The following is a 15,005-nucleotide window of genomic DNA, read 5'->3' on the forward strand; positions in this document are numbered from 1 at the left end:
ACTCATTCACTCACAAGTCTGGTTCTTGGTCTGGGATGACTGGAAGAGTAGGACTGCCAACTTTAAAGTCTGCACGTAGCCTTTCCACATGTCTTGGCTTCCTCACAGCGTGGCAGCTCTAGGTAGTCACACTTTCCACACATTGGCTCAGAGCTCCAAGTATGAGCATGCCAGGGAATGAGACAGAAGCTACAACACATTTGATGACATAACATCAGAGTCACACAGTGTCACTTCTTCTGTGCTCAGTTGACCAAAGCAGTGACAAGTTTTCCTGAATTCAAGTGTAGAATACACAGCACTTTTCAGTGAGAGGAATGCAAAGGTGTATAGAAGAGACCAGGAGATGGGGAAATTTGGGGTCATATTTAAAATACCTTTATGTTTTAGAAAGCTTTAGACATTCAAAAATTTTAACGCTATTTTTGATCCTAGAACAGAAGATTAAATTTTATAATAATTAATATATAAATATAAATATACATTTATATTAAAAATATATATTTTTCCTAAACAGGAAGTGTTGCTACCAGAGTAGCAAGCAGCTGTTTGGCTTCTCCACCAAGAAACACATGAAAAAGTGAAGTTAAACTTCAGATGAGTGAAAATGTTCTGACACTAAGAGCTGCTGGGCTTTGGGGTGGGGGGCTGAAAGAGTCTGCAGATCCAGAAGCACAGACTGAAGAACGGGTCTTTTCCCATTCTTTAACTGCTTTACAGGGGAAGAGAAAATACATCATCTGTCTTGTGCTGCATCCCTCACATTGGCGTTACTAAATGGTAAGAAAAAGCATCGTTTCATGTTTGTGCCTAAAAGAAGAAACGCATTTTTCTGTATTTTTTCTAAATTAGTAGTGATTTTTAAAGAACTCACCACTTGTTTTTTTTTTTTTTTTTTTTTTTGGGACAGCTAATTATCACCTGATAAGAAAACACAGACTATTGTCCCTCCAAGGCTCCAGTTTCACTTAGCTTTGCAAGGTGAGGCAATTAATGCATGCAAAAAAGAAACCAGACTGCCTGCAGTTTTCATGTAGAGAGACCGTAGTTTATAGTGGCAAAGTCAAGTGCTTTCTAAGGTGAAGCTCTGGTGACTTCTGGGGATGAGGTGGAGACCTGAGTTTTTCTGGGGGAAGTCTTGTGGGGGGGATGTGGAATAGGGCTAGGAGCATGCCAGTGGGACCACTCCTGGGACATACTGAGAGGCACTGCTCTTAATTTTGAGATAAAAAAGCTTGGGGAAATCAAAGCCCTCTTAAAGCACTTGTCTTGGTTTTTCCCTCCTATGACAAAGACTGATCCCAGGACTCTGGGATCTCCTAAAGAAACAAAACCTTGTGGGAAGTCCATTTTATTTGGTGGTGAAGGAAACACCTGCCCATCCTTGAGCCTCAGGATGGGGAGGGAGAGGGCACGGGCTTATTCTTTCTGTGTCATTTTTTGTATTCATATAAACCATGCTGAAACTGTACAGCCATTACTCTTACTAACACTTTTGTCAGTAGAGTTGACCATTTATTTATTGAAATTAGTCTGTGAAGATATTTGAGCAAAAATTGAAATGTATGGAGTAGGAGAAAATGGTTTGTGTGTTGGATAGACTTACATTGGAATTCTCATTTGTCACCTACTCACTGTGTAGCTGAGCAATGCACTTAACCTCCCTGACCCTCTGTTTCCTTTTCTGTAAATATCACAGAAGTTTGTAATATGGATTAAAATGAAAAGTATGAAAAGGGCTTGGCTTATAATAATAGAAACTTAATAATGCATATTACTTGCCTTATTCTTTCAGATATAAGTGCTTGTATACTAATTTTTAAAAACAATCACAGAGTTGGGTAACTATTACAGATAAAGAGATAAGTGTGAACCTTAATAATTAAAACAAAGCCATTCTGAGTCAGATTCTTTAATGCCTCAAAAAAAGTTAATTGTTTTAAATTATATCAACATTTTATTTTTGTTTTCTGAGATTTCCATTCACTTTCAGGGCCTTGACATAATCCATCATTGACAGACAGTTTTATTTCCAATATTTAACAAGTGTAAATTAATAACAGAAATGAGTCATGATGCTTTCACATGTCATTTTGGCAATGTTCTTACTCTAATTATAAATGAATAGATATTTTTGGTCTTCATCTATTAGAAGTAAAACACTTTCCTTTTCATCTTACTTAATTGTTTTGGAGGGAGGATGAGTATCAAACATTCATATTTTTACCATTTTTCATTGTTTTTAGGATGATGTTAACTAGATGAGAAATTTTCCTCTCATTGCCATGCACTGAGGATCCTAGAAACAAAATGAAAAGAATCAGCCATGATATTGTGAGATATCTTCAGAAATTCTGTCTAGCAAAGTTGTGTGGCTTATTAATTTGTCTTTCATGAATATAGACCATGATTTAAATTTCCATTGCTTTTCTTGAATTGTTCTATTGACCAGCATGGTTTGAACACTTATATTCAGATTTTTTTTTCAATAAATACTGTAGTACTGCATGATCTGTAGTTGGTTGAATCTGCAGATGTAGAACTGCAGATTCAGAGGGCTGACTGTGGAACTTCAACATTTGCAGATTTTGGTGTCCTTGGTGGGTCCTGGAGCCAATCTCCCATAGGTACTGAGGGATGACTATATATAAAAATGAAAATTAAAATATTAAGAGAGAAACAACCATAAATGGACTAGTTTGCAAAAGCAAATCATCTTGGTGTAAACTCTCCAAGGCACATCAATTTGAAATTTCAAACACTTTAGATGAAGAGAAGATTCTTAACTTCCAGGGATGAAAAAAGTAGGTGACACATAGAGGAAAATGAATCAGAATAGCTTTGTCCTTCCCAGTAACACCCCTGGAAGGTACTTAGGCAGGTTTCAGCCTTGTGAAGGGAGTTTATTTCTCACTACAATTCTATATGCAGCCAAACTGTCAGTGCAGTCAGTAGGTAGAGTAAAAACATGAAGCTCCTAGAGGACAAGAGTGAGATAAGAGAGAGGAACACATAGGACATAGGAAACAATGTCTGCAACACAGGAGAGAAGTCAGGGACTCTCCAAGATGGTCATGATGGAGGGGACAGCATGATAGCTTGTGTTAGGACTAGGGAGAGATGAGTTCTGATTACAGCACCAAAAGACCCTCTGGAATAGACCCAGGACACTGAAACTGATAGAATACTAATGTATTTCACTCTCTTGAGGGAAAATTAGACTGCTAAAAGATGAAATGTCAAAAAAAATCAAAATATCAAAAAGATGAATATCAAAAAAAAAAAGAAAGAAAATGAAAAAAAAGGAGGGGTGATGGAGAGAGAGCAGTGATTATCTCGTCTGCAGGAAGGAAAGGTAGCCGTGGCTGACTGCAGTTAGTAAAAGCACTTACATGTCATACTCATACTAACACTCAAAATTGGTAAGACCAATGCTGGCAATTTGGGAGGTTACAAAGGGAAGGAATACTAGTTCTCTGTTACTGAGTAACAAAATACTCAAATTTAGTCTTCAAACAATGCACTTGTACTACCTCACAGTTCCCGTGAGTCAGGAGTGCAGGCGGAACTTAGCTGGCTGCTTTGATTGGGGGTCTCACAAGGCTTCAGTCAAGGCTGAAGTTCCATCAAGGCTGGGCTGTATTGTCATCTGGGGAAAGACCGGGTTCTAAGCTCCCTCAGGTAGTTGGAAGAGTTCATTTCTTGCGCCTGTAGATCTCATGGTGCTTGCTTCTTTTAAGGTCAGTAAGAAAACGTCTCTGACCTTTGGGAGTGCCCCAGTCCCTCTCTCAAAGGATTTTACCCAATTAAGTCCAGCCTACTCAGGACATTCTTCCTTTTGATGAACTCAAATTCTACTAATTTGAGGCTTTAATCACATCAGTAAAAATCCTTCAGCTTTGCCATATTCTGTGGACTTGAAGCAGGTCATAAGTTCTGCCTGCACTTGGGGAGGGGTTGTGTAGGGTTTATGACTCATAGGGGGTCACCTTAGGGTGTGTTTGCCACAAAAGGGTTTGTATATGGGTGTGTGAGGAATGCAGAGGGAAGAAAGTAGGCTTAAATTCTCACTCTCTATGGTGACAAGTCAATATTGATAATGCTTAAAACTGAAGAAATCAGTTAGCAATATTAAGAGATCTAGAAAGTACCATAATAATGTGCTAAAAGAGGGGAGGGTGGTTTGTTTGAAAAGATGGTTATGGAGGGCAGTGAACTGCTACTTCTCACAGGAAAATATACATAATCCTACGACTCTTTTAAAGTAGTGACTACGTAAGTTTGATAAAAATAAAAACATGAAGGAAGAGAGTAAGAGACTTTTCAGGAGTTCAGGAACGACCCAAGTTCTTACCGAAAAAGTGCCCTTCAAGTTACAGGCAGAATAAATGTTCAACAAGACTTTTTAGTGCAGCTGCAGAATACCATAAAAGTACAGAAGTTTCTTATATGGATTAAGACAAAAAATATGAAAAATACTTGGAAGATAAAAGGAGACACTTAATATCAAGGGTGACGAAGAAATCTTTAAAGTTATCACACAGAAAATCTGTAAAGAGATGGCAAGTAGAGTAGGTCTCTCCATAAAATGTGTCAAAAGAAAATGGAGAAGCATGTGAAACATGTCTGAAAACTGTCAGTCTATCATTTTACAATTATATAAACTAGAATACAAGACTTTCTTCAGGTTTTTCTTACCAGATTCAAGTTCATATACCTTAAATTTATTTTAGCTTATAAAATTCTGATGCTCTGATCACCCAAACAGACATTTTCGTGCATGCATTTCACAGTAAGATTGTGATTTATTTAGTTCTCATGAGGATCTTAAGCTTTTACGTTCTCTAATATGTTGTGTGTGTGTGTGTGTTTGACCTTGAAATGACCGAGTTCTTTAGCTTCAGTGTCTCTCAGTTAATTAGTGTATATATTTAAATACGTAGCCTGACCTCAGCTATTGCCTGGCATTTTTATGTATTACATAGTAGATTCATTTAGAGTTTTGTATAACCATTTCCCTTTGGCAATTCAGAAATGTATAACATGTTTCCTTTTTCTCTACTTTCAGGGCTTAAGGAGGTTCTACTTAGAGATCAAAGAGATGGACTACACTGGTGAGCAGGAGGAGAGGGGATACGAAGTCAGCAATTAAGACGGATTTCTCAGAAACGAGTAAGTGTGACTCCATTACTTTTAGGAGTCTGTGTTTGATTGTTTGATAAAGGAAAACTAAGTCATGACTTTTTTCTGTAGATTAGAAGTCTTCTCTAAATTTTTTGTTGTAGAAATTGATAGCTATATGTAAAACATGGATCTAATTTCAATATCTAAGCACATTTTATTTTTTATTTTTTTAAACATTTTTTATTGATTTATAATCATTTTACAATGTTGTGTCAAATTCCAGGGTTCAGCACAATTTTTCAGTCATTCATGGACATATACACACTCATTGTCACACTTTTTTCTCTGTGAGTTATCATAACATTTTGTGTATATTTACCTGTGCTATACAGTGTAGTCTATTGTACAATTTTGAAATCCCAGTCTATCCCTTCCCACCCTCCACCCCCCTGGTAACCACAAGTCTGTATTCTCTGTCTGTGAGTCTATTTCTGTCCTTTATTTATGCTTTGTTTTTGTTTGTTTTTGTTTTTTAGATTCCACATATGAGCGATCTCATATGGTATTTTTCTTTCTCTTTCTGGCTTACTTCACTTAGAATGACATTCTCCAGGAGCATCCATGTTGCTGCAAATGGCATTATGTTGTCGGTTTTTATGGCTGAGTAGTATTCCATTGTATAAATATACCACTTCTTCTTTATCCAGTCACCTGTTGATGGACATTTAGGCTGTTTCCATGTTTTGGCTATTGTAAATAGTGCTGCTATGAACATTGGGGTGCAGGTGTCATCCTGAAGTAGAACTCCTTCTGGATACAAGCCCAGGAGTGGGATTCCTGGGTCATATGGTAAGTCTATTCCTAGTCTTTTGAGAAATCTCCACACTGTTTTCCATAGTGGCTGCATCAAACTGCATTCCCACCAGCAGTGTAGGAGGGTTCCCCTTTCTCCACAGCCTCTCCAGCATTTGTCACTGGTGGATTTTTGAATGACGGCCATTCTGACTGGTGTGAGGTGATACTTCATTGTAGTTTTGATTTGCATTTCTCTGATAATTAGTGATATTGAGCATTTTTTCATGTGCTTTTTGATCATTTGTATGTCTTCCTTGGAGAATTGCTTGTTTAGGTCTTCTGCCCATTTTTGGATTGGGTTGTTTATTTTTTTCTTATTGAGTTGTATGAGCTGATTATATATTCTGGAGATCAAGCCTTTGTCGGTTTCACTTGAAAAAATTTTCTCCCCTTCCGTAGGTTTTCTTCTTGTTTTATTTCTGGTTTACTTTGCTGTGCAGAAGCTAGTAAGTTTCATTAGGTCCCATTTGTTTATTCTCGACAACCCCCCCTTTTTTTTAAATCTGTTTTTACCTGTTCTATTTTCTATTACTCTCTTAATCTTTACTTCTTAATTCATTTCTATTTCTCTTGGGTTTTGATGTCCTGCTATTGATTAGACACAGGTTTCAAAAACATCTATTCATCTCCCCCCCCTTTTTTTGTAAAGGTTTCAAAAGGATGTCTCAACCCGATTAATACTCTGCTTCAACTCACTCTTCTATTATTCATTATACACTGTTTTCAAACCCTCTTTCTCCCTTCTTTTAAAATTCTTTCTCTCTCTCTCTCATTTTTTTTCTTTTTTTCCTAAGTTCTATTCCTAAATAGGTATTAGATAGATAAAATCCTTAAGGACCATTATGTAATCTCTATGTTCTTTAATATTGTGCATATGGGAAAAGCAAAGCAGAAGGGATTTTACTTGAACCTAAATACCATGTTTAAATTTTATTTACAAACCAGAAATTCTCACAGACATAGAAAACAAACTGTGGTTACTGGAGGGGAGGGGAGGGGAGGGATAGATTAGGTGTTTGCGATTAACAGATACACATTGCTGTAGCTAAACAACAAGGACCCACTGTATAGCACAGGGAACTATGTTCAGTTTCTTGTAACAAGCTGTAATGGAAAAGAAACTGAAAAAAATATATATATATAACTGAATTTGTTTGCTATATACCTGAAACTAACACCTAAATTGACTACACTTTAATAATAAAAAAAAATTAAAAGAAACATGGTTAGATCTTCATCACTCTTATATTTCTAAATTGAAATAACTTAGTTTATTTAAGCAGACTTTATAAGGCAGCACTTTGAAGATAAACAAATGTGATCTTGCAAAGAGGAGGCAAAATGATTTGCTAAATAGAGACAGACTAAAGGGCCAGTCATTGCGACTTGTTTCTGACTTGCCTACTGAGAGACTGTATGTTTCCAAAGCATGCAATAATGTTTGAAGCGTTGGGACACATTTTTCCTTATTAATTCTCCTTTGTATTACCACCGACATCAGATGCACTTTCCTACAGTTTGCTGTTAGCTGTACATTCTGAATTTAAATAGCTAAGGGCCTGCCACCCTTCCAGAGGATACTGTACTCACAGCTACTAACTGAAGTTGAATAACGAGGGCAGACTTTCCTTCTCCTGCTACTTGGTGCTTAAATATCTGACTATTCTTAATCAATAGGCTGCATTGTTACATGGGCTGCTCGACCTCGTAATCACAAATAGCCAGGTGCAGGGAAGGGTACGTGGGTTGTTGATCTAAGTGCAGGAGTAAAACCAATTGAAAATGAAACACTGCAGCACTCACAAGATTTCACATATTTTATCATATGAAAATGCTTGGGGGAAAAGAAGGGTTCTGTCCATTTTTGTTTTCATTCATTCATTAAGCAAATACTAACTGAGCACCTGCTCTGTGTTGGTACTGCTGTAGGCACTGGGAAAACATCAGGGAAGCAAAGAGAACAGTTTTCATCCCCAGGGAGCTTACATTAAAGTAAATACATTAGATATTTAAGTTGACATACAATATAAAGTATATTAGATGGTAGAAATAGAATAGGAAATAATTTTTTCTAACGAGAAAAGCAAGTCAGGACTTGATGCGAAGACTGGTGTAAATTAGATAGGTGAGCAGGAAAGGCCTTGCAGAGAGGGGGACGTCTGAGTAAAAGGTGAAGTGAATCACAAGGAATATTGGAGGCAGAGAGCTCACCCTGTAGGAAGAAAACTAGAGAGGCCCTGAAGCAGGTGTGTGCCTGGAATGGCCGAGAAACCACAAGGAGAGTGGTGCAGCTCAAGAAAGTTGCACAAGAGAGCAGTAAGAAAAGGCTCTCACACGAAGAGGGGCTCTGGAGGCGGGGCCTCGGAGACGTCTACGCTGATGGATAGAAACTCACCGGGAGCTCGGGCAGTCGTCTGACAAGGTCTGCCTCATGTCTTTAACAAAACCTACCAGGCTGTGTGTTTAAAAAAAGAAAAAAAAAGGAGCAAGAGCAGGAGCAAGGGAGAATAATGGTGATCACTCCCCACCCTTCTCTTCCTGCTTTGTGCCCTGCAGGAGTGACTTGTGACATATGTTAACTCCTGAGTGGCTTCTTTGAGGCTGACTTGCATTGGGCTCAACTGATGAGAGACACAGGAGATTCTGGGAGATGAGAGAATTTTATATATTTATTACCCCTTCTCCTGCTGGTACAGGTCGCCACTGGCTGGCTGTGTCCATCTATCGGGGCCCAGTTCTGCCAATGGCCCTGCACATTTAGCTACTTTACTGGTTTCCTGTAACAATTCCTTGGCCTGAAGGTAGTAACGTCTTCCTGCTAGTGCTGGCACTGGGGTGTCACGTGATCCTTTGTTTTTCTTCTTCTCTCTGCTCACACCTTTGTCAGTAGTTCCTTTATTAAGTCCTTTTTAATGACTCATATTTGCCATCTTTTTTCCACCTGGAATTGCCTGATGTACCAGACAGGAAATCATACCATATTCTGAGGAGATGGGATGGTGACTTGGTCCAGGGTGAGAGCAGTGGAGATGGTGAGAAGTGGTTGAATTATGGACATGTTTTGAAATTGGAACCTCCCAGATTTACTGATGAATGCCGTGTAGGGTGATGTGTGGAAACATCCAGGTGATGCCTGGATATTTGGCCTGAGAAATTTGAAAATGCAGCTGACTTTGGACATACTCCCCAAGTTCACTGGGGAAAGCGGAGCTAGAGATACAGAGCTGGAGCTCCTACGTGTAGAGATGGTCTTTATGCCTTGACATGGGGTGAGATCAGTAAGGGACCGAGTCTAGACAGGAAAGAGAACAGATTCAAAGACTTGGCCCCGGAGCAGCCTGATACTTGGAGTAAGTGAGGAGAAGTCTGAAAGGTGAGTAAGAAGGAATTATGCAGGAGGTGAAAGGCATCCCCCCAAAATTGTGAGACTCAGGAGTCCAAGTGAAGACAATGAATAGACTAGTTGCTCATAAGCTTCTGAGAAACTAATGCTGGCTGACTTTCAGTGAAGAGTATTACACTTAAAAATAAAGGTATATATATTTTTTGATGTAAATCACAGAGGTATATTAAAATGTCTTATAAATAATAGCATTTCAATTACATGTATAACATCTGTCTTCAGTCACCTGAGACTCATTGAGACAATCTCGCAAGACAGCTTCTATTTAAGAACCAGACACATTTGCATCCTCACAGCTTAACATCTTGAACAGTGTCCATCTCTTATATTCCCCTGAGAGTTCGAGTGTCAGGAAGGAAAGTTAAAAGCTATTTACCCCAAGGAAATGTTAGCTTTTGCATTAGGAAAACACAGCTGAAGGAAATGAATTCAGTGACTTCTACAGGAAAAACTCAGGAATTTTATGGCATAGAAGGAGGGAGGTGTGCCTGTCAGCCCATCCCAAACAACCTGAAAAGTATGGCTTGACTCAGAAAGCTAATAGGGATGTCGCAATGCATAAAAGGACATTTATATTTACTGTATGTTACTAGTTTTAATAATCTACACACCCATGTTAATTTGACTAATCAAAAACCTGATGTTTACAGTCCCGTGTGAAAGTTTTGATTCTACTCATTTCAGATTTAAGGATGCAATTTTCTAGGATTAGCACTTTGTGTTTCATTTTACTGTGAAATATGAATGAAGATCTGAGATTCTCTGATTGTCCTCTTCATATCTTTTATGTTCTACACAGCACCCAGTTCTCCATAGAATTAGCTTTCACAAGCACACTAAGATTTAGAAGATCTCTCTTACTGGCAAAATTTGCATTGGTCCTTCTCACAGTCACTTTTTACTAGCTTTTTCTTTATTAATCTCTTTAAAAATATATTTGATATGCTTCCATTTATTTAAGAAGTTAGAGGGTTAAATAAATGTGAATAGTAATTACAATGGGCTGAACACATCAAATGTGAAAATCCCTGATTTCATAATGTTGCACATTCTAAAAAAAAGCACATTGTTCTGAACACAGGTGAAAAGAGGGAAAGGATGCAGGATTTGCCCTGCCTTTCTAAATGAACTGTACCTCCCCATGGTCAGAGTTGATGAGGGGAGGTTTGCCTTCAAAAAGATAAATGAGGCTAAGCAATGTTAAGACTGCTGTTTAAAGGTCCCGGGCTTTCTGATGTTACCTGTTGTTCTGTAGATTTTTATCTAGTAGGTAAGCAAATAGTTTTGTTCAGTGGAAAAGAAAAGCCCTAAAGTACGATACCAACCAGTCTGGTATATAAACTAGCAAAAGTGACTCTCACATTACTAAATTGAAAATAAATCCGTAGCACCTCAAACATGTACTTTGAACTGCTCTTTACCTAACTCTTCTCTTCCTTAATGAGTTGAGTAAAATCCTAGACGTGTTTATGCTAAATTTACATGAGAGTTACAATGTTACATTTTTGAAAACTGTATTTTAGCAGCAATAAGTAATAGTACATGAGGAAGGAATGATAGAATATCATCCTGCTTTGCAACTCCTGGTGAATTAACAGCTTAGACAATAATCATCCATTGTCAGAGGGCATCACACACAAAAATAATCAGGCAATATGTACTTTATGATGGAAATACACAATACTGCCTATGAAGGAGTTGTGCCAGAAATACTGAACCTGGATCTGAAGATAGAGGACAAGGATTAAACTAGGTTTTTAGAACAAATTACACTGTACTATTAATGATAATACAAAGACAGCCTCTTTTATCCTCTCTGTCCTTTTCAGTCAAGCTGGCAGTGTTCTGATGGCTTACATTCTCAAGGACTTAATAGATGTCTCATGGATGTCTTGAAATTCACTTCCCTGGGCCAGAGGTTCCTCCTCCACAGATCTTCCCTGGATATTCCCATCTCTGTTCCTTGCTTCTTAGCTTGCTGAGGGCATTATGAATTGCATGCTTAACCTTTTAAGTACCTGAATACTCTGACCTTTTTTTCCTGAGTTATTAGTGAAACTCTATTCAGTAACATTCTCTAGAGCACAATTTCCTGAGCGGGACCTCTTTATTTCAGCATCTTTTGCAATCTGAATAGGCTAAGAATTTCCCAAAGTACCGAGTCCTGTTTTGTTATGTGTAACAGTTCTTCCTTGAATTTATTGTCTCTTTCTTCTCATATTTTATGAGGAACAGCAACAAGAAAACTGTTTAGATTTCAGCACCTTGCTTGGAATCTCCTCAGTGAAATGTCCACGTTTATCACTTACAGCTGCTACATGACTACAGAACACAATTCTGCTGAACTATCTGCCACTGTGTCACAAGGATTCTCTTTCCTGGACATATGAGGAAAGTCTGCAAAGTAATGAATGTTGTTACAAGATAAAAACACAACCACACAAAAGCTCTGGGATGCAGCAGAAGCAATCCTAGGAGGGAAGTTCATAGCGATTCAGGCCTTCCTCAGAAACCAACAATCTCAAATAGACAACCTAACCTACCAACTAAAAGAATTAGAAAAGCAGTGAATGTTGTTACAAGATAAACAAATAGAAAAAGTGACCATGGAGGAAACAATTAAACCACCTCTCTTCCTCCCCTACCCTCTTTTTAATTAACAACTTAGAAAAATTCAGGAATACATGAATACCATGGTATTCTACTCATAGAATGACACTGTATGCATGAAATTCTGCACATGAAAAGGAAGACTAACAGAGCTGCTAATACGTTGCTTATTTCCTTCCAAGCTTTTGCTAGCAGCACCTTTCATGTCTACAGTATTTCTCCCAGCAGTCTGATTTAGGCGTTCTCCAAAGTGACGATTTGTCTGCCAGGCTCCTCACTTCCTTCTGATGAGTTCCTCCTGGCAAAATCAGTATTACCCATTTTTCTGCTAATGGTCAATTCAAATTGCTCTAGGCTTTTTCCATCATGTGCCTCAAAATTCTTGCAGCCTCTGCCCACTACCCAATTCTAAAGCCACTTCCATATTTTTCTGTGTGTTACAGTAGCACTCGACTTGCATTACCAAAATCTGTATTAGTTTTCTACTGCTGCTGAATCAAACTACCACAAAGTTGGTGATTTAGAATAACCCAAACATATTATTTTACAGGACTGGAGGTTAGAAATCCAACAGGGGTCTCAGTGGGACAGAATCAAGGTGTCAGAAGAGCTGTGTTCAATTTTCAATGGATCTGATTTTCATTAGAGTGCTGACAAAGCGGGGTGGAAAACACTCCCTGAAGGATGGAATTTTAAGCTAAACTTCTAGAGCTGAAGGGAGACACATGTTTCCCTCTACATAAGGTAGTCCCTCTACATGGAAAAAGTCTAAACAGCGATGTCACTGAGAAATTTCAGGAAGTCAAATGTAGAGAATTCTAAAGCTTTCTTAAGAGAAAGTAACATACATGACAAGACACAGCTAGTCTGGGCGTGTCATCAGTACCACGGCTGTTACTATGGAGCAATGCTTTTAAAGTTCTAAGTGAAAAAGTCTTTAAACCTAGAATACTTAGGCCAGCCATATTATTAATCAGGAGTGAATGCAAAACTAAAGCTGCCATACCTTGAAAGACTCAGAGAGTTTACCTCCACACACTCTTATATATTGAATCTTGCTAAAATGAGGGGTGAATCTCCAAGTGAGAAAGACATAAGCCTGAGTAAACAGTGGATCAACTAAGCAGAGCAATGAGAAGAAGACTCAGAGAAGCAGCTGTGCTCAGGCCTGGGGTCCCAGCTGAAGCTGGAGACGGAAGCCTCCGGGCTGTGTCTGTGACTGTGGAGGGGGTGGGAGACAATGATTAATTTCCAGACTGAAGCTTTCACGTTACTGTATTAGTAGATGAATTTTCTACCTAGGGCTTAAAAGAAACAACAAAAAAAGTTGGTGTCTGCCGTCTGAAGTGAGGCAAAGCACCCCCGCAGGCCCCTGAAAGTCTGTCACATCAGATGCCTGCCCCTCAGGGTGATGCTCCCAGACAAGCAGATGAGCCCCTCCCACGCCAGCCCCGGGGATCCGTCCCTCCCCCACTCCTCCCTGCTGGGGCTGGGGCTGGTGAGCCTGAGCACCAGGCCTGTCAGGGCCATTTCTCACATCTCGATGTGATGATGACACACTTTCAGGGGCCTGCCTGAGTGCATTGTGGGTCTTGTTGGCACAGTTCCTGTTGGTTTTCAAAGCTAGATGGTTGGGGGCTCCTCCCTCATGTACAAGTCTAAAAAATTGGGGTGCCTAATGTGAGATCCAAACCCTTTGCACCCTAGGGAGAAGCTCCAGGTTTTTTGTTCCCTCCAGAGGTGAGTCACTGCCTCAGGGAGTGGGGTTGATCCTGAGACTGTCTCAGCCTCTCCCACCTTCCATGAGGGCCAGAGGCCTAGGAGCTGCTCAGCCTGGTTTTTTTTTGGGTTTTTTTGTTTTTGTTTTTTGTTTTTCAGAGGAGGTTGTTCCATGTGTAGCTGTAGATTCTGTGTGCTCATGGGAGGAGGTGAGTTAGGATCCTCTTTTGTCACCATCTTGAATTTGAACCTGACTTTTGTGCTTAGGGATAAATTAAGGAAAAAACGATAAAGCTGAAAGCAAAGGATTAATTTTCCTTGTACTGTTAATCAATACATGGATATTTTCTATCTTATGGTGCCTATAGGTTTAAAGTCTCTGGAATAAGAACTGAAGGTTAGAATTAATTAGTGGACTAAGGCTCTTCATCACTTTAGTTCTTAAGCTAAAAACTAGCATAAGTATAAATGCTTCTTCAGTGTTACCTTTAAAATGAGTATTCTATAAACTAAATGGTATGCCTATAATTAAAGCCTCCATATGGACAACATTTAGAGAGCAAGATGAACGACTGAATTCCCAGAAGTAAACATCTAGCTGTATGTTCTTGGTGACCTTATTTGAGTAGTGAGCAGTGCACAGATTGCAGGAGTAGACATTCAGGAGCTAGCAAAAGACCACACATTTGCTGTGCATAGTTAAATCAACATGTTGAAATTGCCAAAGATTGTTTAAATTTCATGCATGTGTACTGTAGGTCCAGAGTCAATATTTAAGTTCACAAACTTTGTCTGACTTGATAATTTCTCTGAATATGCCTATTGATGGCAAAGTAGATTTGTTTTCACAATAATAAATGTTGGGAGAAATGGGGACAGTTAAGTGGAAATGCTTCATGTGAATGGAACTTGAGAACTTCAGAATCTTTTTAAATTCTGAGATTGTCAGTGACTCTCTACATATTACCAATCAGAACAAAGGCGTTAAGGATAGAAAATTATGAATGACCACTGTTTTACTGTAAAAAGGGGAACTGTAAAAATTGAGATTACATACTGGTAACTAAACATTAAAATCAGCCCAGGATTTATTTATCACAATTTGACATCAAATTTATTTTTGATTAAGAAGGAGGATGGTGATATTCTTGCAAATACTTCATTCAGTCTTGAAGGAAAAAAGAACTCTTTTTAATCCTTCTCTGCTATTTCTATCCTGGAAGATAGTGTAAGAGACGGCCATGGTTGGCAGACACTTCTGCTCCACAGAAGACTTTGTCAACCTAGACTGTGA

General features: G+C 38.8%; 1 long non-coding RNA gene across 5 annotated transcripts in view; it reads left to right on the forward strand.

Moving 5' to 3' along the window:
- The window catches only part of LOC141577436 (uncharacterized), a 686,006-nt gene that overhangs the window by 185,134 nt on the left and 485,867 nt on the right, over nt 1-15,005 (forward strand). For all 5 annotated transcript variants that reach the window (XR_012506310.1, XR_012506311.1, XR_012506308.1 and 2 more), the window contains 3 exons: nt 518-780; nt 911-981; nt 5,069-5,172. This is a non-coding gene — a long non-coding RNA (uncharacterized LOC141577436). The remainder of the gene's footprint in view (nt 1-517; nt 781-910; nt 982-5,068; nt 5,173-15,005) is intronic.

This window comes from Camelus bactrianus, chromosome 4 (assembly GCF_048773025.1).
Source record: "Camelus bactrianus isolate YW-2024 breed Bactrian camel chromosome 4, ASM4877302v1, whole genome shotgun sequence".
Lineage (NCBI taxonomy): Eukaryota > Metazoa > Chordata > Mammalia > Artiodactyla > Camelidae > Camelus > Camelus bactrianus.